Source organism: Gorilla gorilla, chromosome 23, assembly GCF_029281585.2.
Source record: "Gorilla gorilla gorilla isolate KB3781 chromosome 23, NHGRI_mGorGor1-v2.1_pri, whole genome shotgun sequence".
NCBI lineage: Eukaryota > Metazoa > Chordata > Mammalia > Primates > Hominidae > Gorilla > Gorilla gorilla.
In genome coordinates, this window is record NC_086018.1 from 42,645,757 (window position 1) to 42,655,686 (window position 9,930).

General features: G+C 48.0%; 1 pseudogene; it reads left to right on the forward strand.

Moving 5' to 3' along the window:
* The first annotated feature begins 6,704 nt into the window (after nt 1-6,704).
* On the forward strand, nt 6,705-9,206 carry LOC134758230 (acidic leucine-rich nuclear phosphoprotein 32 family member B-like; annotated as a pseudogene).
* Nucleotides 9,207-9,930: the final 724 nt, after the last annotated feature.

Below are 9,930 nucleotides of genomic sequence, written 5' to 3' on the forward strand. Positions count from 1 at the left end.
CTTAGGTTGTTCATCCAGGTATTCCAGATGACTGCGGTTATAAAGCTGGGTGCACATAATTACCCACCATAGTATTATTTGTTAGTACATTTTCCTTTTCCTTTCTTTTTTTGAGACAGAGTCTCACTCTGTCACCCAGGCTGCACTATGTTGTCCAGGCTGGTCTCGAACTCCTGACCTCAAGTGATCCACTCGCCTCAACCTCCCAAAGTGCTGGGGTTACAGGTGAGCCACCACTCCCAGCTGAATAGCCTGCTATTGACTGAAAGCCTTACTGATAACGGAAACAGTTAATTAACACATATTTTGTATGTTGTGTGTATTACACACTGTATTCTTACAATAAAGTAAGCTAGAAAGAAGTAAATGTTTTAAGAAAACCGTAAATAAGAGAAAATGTATTTACAATTCATTAAGTGGAAGTAGGTCACCATAAAGGTCTCCATCCTTGTCATCTTCATGTTCAGTAGGCTGAGGAGGAGGAGGAAGAGGAGACGTTGGTCTTGCTGTCTCAGGGATGGCAGAGGTGGAAGAAAATGCACGTATAAGTGGATCCAAGCAGTTCAAGTCCATGTTGTTCAAGGACCAACTGTAAGGTCACATTCAGTTTCCAGGTGGCCAGGAATTTTTGGAGGATGAAAGTCAACACAGTATAAGTAAACAGCCTGGAACTATGGAGCTACTTTTTCTCTGCAGAGTAAACGGCAGGCACGCTCACCACCTGCTATAAAAGATTCAGGTTCTCTGAGCTCAAGGCTCCTCTTCTACACAATCCCCTGAGTACAAAGCTGCCATTGAGCCCTATTTGTGTTATTCTTGGAACTGGCCCATAAAAATGCAGATACTGTGGCTCCCGCTGCTGCTGTGGGTCAGGAACTGTTTCTTGTTTCTGACCCAGGAGTCTCATATCTTCTGCCTGAATTTGTGGAACAGAGGCAGGCTCTTTTCTTACCTTGCAAATAGGGTATAATCTCATGTCCTTCACAGTTCTTGGCGAGTAGGACCTGTGGCTAAGGGAATGGCTTCGTGACTTACAGAGGAGGAGAGTGTGAGAATCGTGGAGGCGAAACTCTAGGAGGAAAGAGAAGACAGGCAGCGAGGAGGAGTGGCAAGAGCTGTCTGGGAGGCTCTGAGGAGGGGACGAGGTCAGGGAGGGAGACGCTAAGGGGGCGTTGTCCCTGCTGGCCGTGTGGTGGGTGTGCAGAGCCCCTCCTGGCCTGGCCCACAGATCCTCAGCAGAGCTCATCCTGCTCACTGAGGCTTTGTGCAGGGGACTGGGGGTGACCCTGAGAGGGGATGGGATCTGCCACCAGGTTGGCATGGGCATGTGGGCAGGCAAGATGAGGGTGAGTGCCAGGGCCAGGGAAGAGCTGGTATCCCGCTGACATCCCACAGCTCATCTGATGGTTCTGTTAAAACTGAGGTGGGCCCAGAGCCCTGCCTGCTCCCTCCCCCAATGCCAGGAGCCCCTTCAGGATCCCCAGAGCTCCAGAGGCATGATTAGGAGATATCTGGACCCGACGACCTCGGTCTGACCTTGATGTTGAGGTTTTTGCGGTTAACCCCCTTGGGGGCAGAAAGGGTGGCTGCTCTGAGCCCACCTCCCCATTTCCTTACAGGCTTCATAGAGTCGTTGAGTTTGACCCCAGCCAGGCTAATGGGTGCAAAATGCTTGGACGAATGGTCAGCCTGGAAGATGGAAAACTGCTTCCAGGAGCAGTGATGGCTTCATGTAGAGCAAGGGCTTCGCAGTCGGCAGCTGCAGGTTCTAATGCTGCCTCCGCGAACCCCAGTTACCACGCTTTTGAAATGGGTCCATGGAGGGGCAGGGCTCAGTGGTGGAACCGGTTTTCAAAACTTAAGAAGCTGGACTGTCAGGCCAGACATGGGGGCCCACACCTGTAATCCCAGCACTTTGGGAGGCCGAGGTGGGCGGATCACGAGGTCAGGAGTTCAAGACTGGCCTGGCCAGCATGGTGAAACCCCGCCTCTACTAAAATTACAAAAAATTAGCCGGGCATGATGGCACCTGCCTATAATCCCAGCAGCTCAGGAAGCTGAGGCAGGAGAATTATTTGAACCCGGCAGGCAGAGGTTGCAGTGAGCCGAGATCTCGCCATTGCACTCCGGCCTGGGCGACACGGCGAGACTCGGTCTCAAAAAAAAAAAAAAAAAAGAAGCTAGACTGTCTAGGCCCAACCCTCTCAGCTGACAGTGCAGAGAAGGGCAGGGCTTTCTCAAAGCCAAGTGAGTTAGAAGCAGTTAGTCAGGGTTAGCTCCAGCCTGAGAGTGGCCTCCGGAGCTAATCACCAGTTTCTACCAATCAAAGTGAGGTCAGACCAGCAGATGGGGGAGGGGGAGGGGGAGGCGGCGGCAGAGCAGGGCCCAGCAGTGCAGGTGGGGCAGGGAAATGGGGAGCAAGCTGATTTTAAGCAAGCAGCAACCTTCAGCCACCTCCCCCAGGTCTCCTGTCTGATCACAGTTGGAACTCCCAGCCCTGGAGACTACACCATTTCCTCTGATAGATTCCCATCATAGTCAATTTTTTTTTTTTTTTTTTTTTGAGACAGAGTCTCACTCTGTCGCCCAGGCTGGAGTGCAATGGTGAGATCTCGGCTCACTGCATCCCCTGCCTCCCAGGTTCAAGCGATTTTCCCACCTCAGCCTCCCGAGTAGCTGGGATTACAGGCACCCACCCCAACGCCTGGCTAATTTGGATATTTTTAGTAGAGACCGGGTTTCACCATGTTGACTAGGCTGGTCTCAAATTCCTGACCTCAAGTGATCTGCCTGCCTTGGCCTCCCAAAATGCTGGGATTACAGGTATGAGGGTATGAGCCACTGCACCTGGCCAGTTTTTTTTTTTTTTTAGAGACAGAGTCTTGGCTCTGTCACCCAGGCTGGAGTGTAATGGCGTTATCACAGCTCACTCCAGCCTCAATCTCCTGGGCTTCAAGCAGTCCTCCCACCTCAGCCTCCCGTGTAGCTGGGACTACAGGCATGCATCACCACTCCCAGCATTTTTATTATTATATTATTTGTAGAGATGGGGTTTCACCATGTTGCCCAGGCTGGTCTTAAATTCCTGGCCTCAAGCCATCCTCCTGCCTTGGCTTCCCAAAGTGCTGGGATTACAGGCAGGAACCACGGCCCCCGGCCCCTCATCATAGTCTTAAGTGTCGTTGTTGCCTTTAAAAACCTGTTGAAAAGGGGCTACCTCTTCCACAGAGAGGGCAGGGAACCCTGTGTCTAGCTCCCTGAACTGGCACATGTGAAGCAGTATGGATTTGTGATGCTGGGCTGGTGCCAGGGCTCACCTGTTCATTCCACCTTTGCCCACCGAGTGCCCACCAGGTGCCAGCCCGTGCCCCAAGGCTCTGTGGCCAGAGTCTGATTTCATCCCTGTGACAAATGTTCAGGGTAGATAACATTAGTCTATTTTACAAGTTATCTTTTTTTTTTTTTAGATGGAGTCTCACTCTGTCACCCAGGCTAGAGTGCAGTGGCACGATCTCAGCTCACTGCAACCTCTGCCTCCCAGGCTCAAGCGATTCTCCCGCCTCAGCCTCCTGAGTAGCTGGGATTACAGACACGCATCATCACACTGGGCTAATTCTTGTATTTTTAGTAGAGACGGGGTTTCACTACATTGGCCAGGCTGGTCTCGAACTCCTGACCTCAACTGATCCACCCGCCTTGACCTCCCAAAGTGCTGGGATTACAGGCATGAGCCACTGCGCCCGGCTTAGTCTGTTTTACAAGTAAGGAGCCCGAGGCCAAGAGAGACAGGTCTGCAGCTAGAAGGTGGCCATGTAGGCAAGTGGGGAAGGAAGGAATGAAGGGAGGAGGGAGGGAAGGAGGAGACAGGCAGGGCTCCAGTCCCAGGGATGGGAAACAAGGGCATCGTCCTCACGAGGTTCAGTCCCAGTTGTAAGAGGCTCAAGAAAGGGGAGGACCTCAGAGGGCAGGGCGGGGGCTGCAGCAAGTCACACACAGAGCAGAAGTGCTGTGTCTGCTTTTCCAGGAGGACAGCTGCAGCCTCAGATCCCCCAATTACTCAGAGGGGCCAATCCTACCCCTGGCTCACGCAGGTGGGGACCTCGGCCCCAGACCTCAGGCAGCACCCCACCCTCCCCCACTTAACATCCTCCTGACTGGCTTTCTGCTGATGGCTAGGAGGTTGTTCCCATCTGAGCCCAGGCCTCTCACTAATGCTGCTGACCCAAGGTTCATGGGGGTACCCAGCCTCCAGCCTGGGGGAACGGCCACCAGGGCCAAGGCTGGCTGACTCAGTGGACATCTCAGGCCAGGCCTTCCTAGTCTGTGCTCCCTCATCCAATCCTCCCAGCTTTTCAGGAAGTAAACATCACTCCTCCCATCCCGGAATCGGGGGGAAATCCTGAGCCCAGAGACGTGGCATGACTTGCTTTAGACTGCACGGAGAGAGACAGGCAAACGAGAAGTAGACACCCATTTCTGCCGTGATTCCTCCCCCAGGAATCTTTCTGCTACTCTGCTTGGCCTTTCGTGGTAAACAACTGGGCGTGTGAGCGAGCGGCGGCGTGCATGCCAGAGACAGATGGATGCAGTGAGTGTTCTAAGCCCCAGGCAGCCCCGGCACTGAACACCCAGATAAAGCTGCCAGGCCGCCTTCTTCCTTCTCCGGGAGAACAGGTGTCAGTGGCCCAGGGACAGGAGCTGGACCAGAAGGGCTTTGGAAAGCCTCTGAAGGGAGGCCAGGAAAGGATGGAGGCAGAGAAGGAAGGACCCTGTGGGGAGTGGTGCCCACAGAACACCGCCTCCATCGAGGGCTGAGTAAGGAGAAGCATGTTGTTTGAATTAGAACGCTAATATGGGACAGATGTGGTGGCTCATGCCTGTGATTGCAGCACTTTGGGAGGCCAAGGCAGGCAGATTGCTTGAGCTCAGGAGTTCAAGACCAGCCTAGGCAACATAGAGAGACCTCATCTCTACAAAGAAAAAAGCTAGCCAGGCATGGTGGCACACGCCTGTAGTCCCAGCTACTCGGGAGGCTGAGGTGGGAGGGAGGATCACTTGGGCCTGGGAGGTAGAGACAGCGGTGAGCCATGATCATGCCACTGCACTTCAACCTGAGTGACATAGTGAGACAACGTCTCACAAAAAAAAATTCAACAAATATTAGTCTTAGATAGAAGACAGGGCCAGGTGCGGTGGCTCATGCCTATAATCCCAGCACTTTGGGAGGTGGAGAGGGGTGGATCACCTGAGGTCAGGAGTTCAAGACCAGCCTGGCCAACATGGTGAAACCCCATCTTTACTAAAAATACAAAAATTAGCCAGGCATCATGGCACATGCCTGTAATCCCAGCTACTCCAGAGGCTGAGGCAGGAGAATCACTTGAAACCAGGAGGTGGAGGTTGCAGTGAGCCGAGATCACACCATTGCACTCCAGCCTGGGTGACAGAACAAGACTCTATCTAAAAAAAAAAAGAAAAGAAAGAAAGAAAGATAGAAGACAGAAAAACAAATGAAAAAATGTGAAAATAATGACTAAAAATGTTTCAAATGTAATTATCCACAATGCAAGTTTGCATCTAGCAAAAACATCAGCCCATGGATGTAAGAAGTTTAGAAAAATTCAAATAATAAATACAAAGCAACCAACATAGACATATTTTAGCTAAGCTGCTGAAAACCAAAGCTAAGGAGAAAGTCTTAAAGGCAGCTAGACAGAAACGGCATATAACATACAGGAGAATAGCAACAAAAATGACAGCTTACTACTCATCAGAAACAAGAGAATCCGGAAGACAATGGAACAATATCTTTAAAGCACTGCAGGGGGTGGGGACAGCAGGGGACTGTCAGACTGGAATTTTAGATCCAGCAAAAATGTCCTTTAAAAATACTGGCAGCCTGGGCGCAGTGGCTCACACCCGTAATCTCAGCACTCTAGGAGACTGGGGCAGGAGGATTGCTTGACGGCAGGAATTTGAGGTTACAGTGAGCTATGATTGCACTGCTGCATTCCAGCCTGGCTGAAAAAGCAAGACCCTATCTCAAAAATGAATACATTAATTAATTAAAAATAAAGGGAAACTAAAGTCATTTCTGGTTAAATACAAGCTAACTTCTTCACTACCAGGTGTAAACTAAAAGAACTTCTAGAGGGGCCAGGCACGGTGGCTCATGCCTGTAATCCCAGCACTTTGGGAGGCCGAGGTGGGCAGATCACTTGAGTCCAGGAGTTCAAGACCAGCCTGGCCAACATGGTGAGACCCTGTCTCTACTAAAAATACAAAAATTACCCAAGCATGGTGGCACATGCCTGTAATCCCAACTACTCAGGAAGCTGTGGCAGGAAAATCGCTTGAACCCAGGAGGTGGAGGTTACAGTGAGCAGAAATCACACCATTGCACTTTAGCCTAGGCGACAGAGTGAAAGCCTCTCTCAAAAAAAAATTTAAAAAAAAGGAACTTCTAGAGGAACTTCAAGAACTTCTAGAGGGCTGAAGGAAAATTATGCAAGATGAAAACTCAGATATAGAAAAAGGGATGAAGAGCAATGGAAATAAGTATATGGATAGATATAGAATACTATTTTCTTCTTTTCAATTTCTTTAAAAGACAATTGACTATATAAAGCAAAATAATAACAATGTATTGTGGGGGTTATAATATATTTTCAGGTAAAATATATAACAAAACAATAACACAAAAGATGAAGGAATTAGAGGATGATGTTGTAAGGTTCTCACATTTTCTATTAATTCAAGGTAATCTGTGATGAGTTAAAAATACACATTGCCAGCCAGGCACAGTGGCTCACACCTGTAATCCCAGCACTTTGGGAGGCCGAGGCGGGCAGATCACGAGGTCAGGAGTTCGAGACCAGCCAGGCCAACATAGTGAAACCCTGTCTCTATTTAAAAATACAAAAAATTAGCTGGGCATAGTGGCGGGCACCTGTAATCCCAGCTACTCGGGAGGCTGAGGCAGAAGAATCTCTTGAACCCAGGAGGCGGAGGTTACAGGGAGCCAAGATCGCGCCATTGCACTCCAGCCTGGGCAACAGTGCGAGACTCTGTCTCAAAAAAAAAAAAAATACACATTGCCTTTTCCCTCCACGATTTCTCTCTACTCCCGTGAGTTACTTGACTCTGAGGGCTCCGTTTGTCTGCCTGCAAGCTACACATTTCCCAGGACCACACCGCTGGCCTCTGCCACGAGCAGATTCCTTCTGATGGCCTTACTGCACAGGCGGGAACATCCTTCCCCCATCTTCAGAAAGTTTGAAGAGTGGAGAAGAGGGGAACGTGAACATGAGGAGGAGACTCCACGTGGAGCTGAAGTACCAGACCCCACCCGCTGTTCTAAAACTTGTCTTGGACAATTGCCAATCAAGTGATGGAAAAATTGAGGGCTTTACAGTTGAATTTGTGAACTTAGAGTTCCTCCATTTAATAACTGCAGGCTTGATTTCATTTTCAAATCTCCCCTGGCTGCCACGACAATAGAGTCTTTGGAGATCTGGACATGTTAGAAACTCACACATCTAAACTTGGATGGAAATACACTGAAAGATATCAGAACTTTAGAACCTTTGAAAAAGTTGGAACGTCTAAAGAGCCTGGACCTCTTAAACCGTGAGGTTACTAGCCTGAATGAAGACTGGGAGAGGGTCTTCAAGCTCCTGCCCCAGCTGACCTACCTTGATCACTATGACCAAGAGGACCAGGAAGCCCCCAACTCAGATGCTGAGGGGGATGATGTAGATGATGAAGAGGAGGATGAAGAAGGAGGAAATGAGGAAAATGAGGAGGATAAGGATAGTGAAGAGGAAGAGTTTGATGGAGACGAGGATGAAGATGAAAGTGAAGATGTAGACTGAAGAAGGTGATGATGAAAGTGAAGATGTAGACTGTGAAGAAGGTGATGATGAAAGTGAGGATGTAGACTGTGAAGAAGGTAAGATGAAAGTGAAGATGTAGACTGAAGAAGGTGAAGATGAAAGTGAAGATGTAGACTGTAAAGAAGGTGATGATGAAAGTGAAGATGTAGACTGTAAAGAAGGTGATGATGAAAGTGAAGATGTAGACTGTGAAGAAGGTGAAGATGAAAGTGCAGATGTAGATGGTGAAGAAGGTGATGATGAAAGTGAAGATGTAGACTGTGAAGAAGGTGAAGATGAAAGTGAAGATGTAGACTGTAAAGAAGGTGATGATGAAAGTGAAGATGTAGACTGTAAAGAAGGTGATGATGAAAGTGAAGATGTAGACTGTGAAGAAGGTGAAGATGAAAGTGCAGATGTAGATGGTGAAGAAGGTGATGATGAAAGTGAAGATGTAGACTGTGAAGAAGGTGAAGATGAAAGTGAAGATGTAGACTGTGAAGAAGGTGAAGATGAAAGTGAAGATGTAGACTGTGAAGATGAAAATGAAAGTGAAGATGTAGACTGTGAAGATGAAAATGAAAGTGAAGATGTAGACTGAAGAAGGTGAAGATGAAAGTGAAGATGTAGACTGTGAAGAAGGTGAAGATGAAAGTGAAGATGTAGACTGTGAAGGTGAAGATGAAAGTGAAGATGTAGACGGTGAAGAAGGTGATGATGAAAGTGAAGATGTAGACTGAAGAAGGTGATGATGAAAGTGAAGATGTAGACTGTGAAGAAGGTGAAGATGAAAGTGCAGATGTAGACGGTGAAGAAGGTGATGATGAAAGTGAAGATGTAGACTGTGAAGAAGGTGAAGATGAAAGTGAAGATGTAGACTGTGAAGAAGGTGAAGATGAAAGTGAAGATGTAGACGGTGAAGAAGGTGATGATGAAAGTGAAGATGTAGATGGTGAAGGTGAAGATGAAAGTGAGGATGTAGACTGTGAAGAAGGTGATGATGAAAGTGAAGATGTAGACTGTGAAGAAGGTGAAGATGAAAGTGAAGATGTAGACTGTGAAGGTGAAGATGAAAGTGAAGATGTAGACGGTGAAGAAGGTGATGATGAAAGTGAAGATGTAGACTGTGAAGGTGATGATGAAAGTGAAGATGTAGACTGTGAAGAAGGTGATGATGAAAGTGAAGATGTAGACTGTGAAGGTGAAGATGAAAGTGAAGATGTAGACTGTGAAGAAGGTGAAGATGAAAGTGAAGATGTAGACTGTGAAGAAGGTGAAGATGAAAGTGAAGATGTAGACTGTGAAGGAGGTAAGATGAAAGTGAAGATGTAGACTGTGAAGAAGGTGAAGATGAAAGTGAAGATGTAGACTGTGAAGAAGGTGAAGATGAAAGTGAAGATGTAGACTGTGAAGGAGGTAAGATGAAAGTGAAGACGTAGACTGTGAAGAAGGTGAAGATGAAAGTGAAGATGTAGACTGTGAAGGAGGTGAAGATGAAAGTGAAGATGTAGACTGTGAAGAAGGTAAGATGAAAGTGAAGACGTAGACTGTGAAGAAGGTGAAGGTGAAAGTGAAGATGTAGACTGTGAAGAAGGTGAAGATGAAGTCAGTGAGGAGGAAGAAGGATTTGGACATGATGAAGGGGTCGATGAAGATGAATATAAAATACGTAAGAGATGGTGGGCCTAAACCCAACTATATCAGTAACTACATTAAGTGTAAATGGAATAAATGCTCCAATTAAAAGGTGGTGATTGACTGAGCACAGTGGCTCACGCCTATAATTGCAGCACTTTGGGAGGCCAAGGCGGATGGATCAACTGAGGCCAGAAGTTTGAGACCAGCCTGGCCAACATAGTGAAACCCCATCTCTACTAAAAATACAAAAAAAATGGCTAGGCACGGTGGCTCACACCTGTAATCCCAGCACTTTGGGAGGCCAAGGCAGGTGACCTCACCTGAGGTCAGGAGTCCAAGACCACCCTGACCAACATGATGAAATCTCGTCTTTACTAAAAATACAAAAACATTAGCTGGGTGTGGTGGCGGGCGCCTG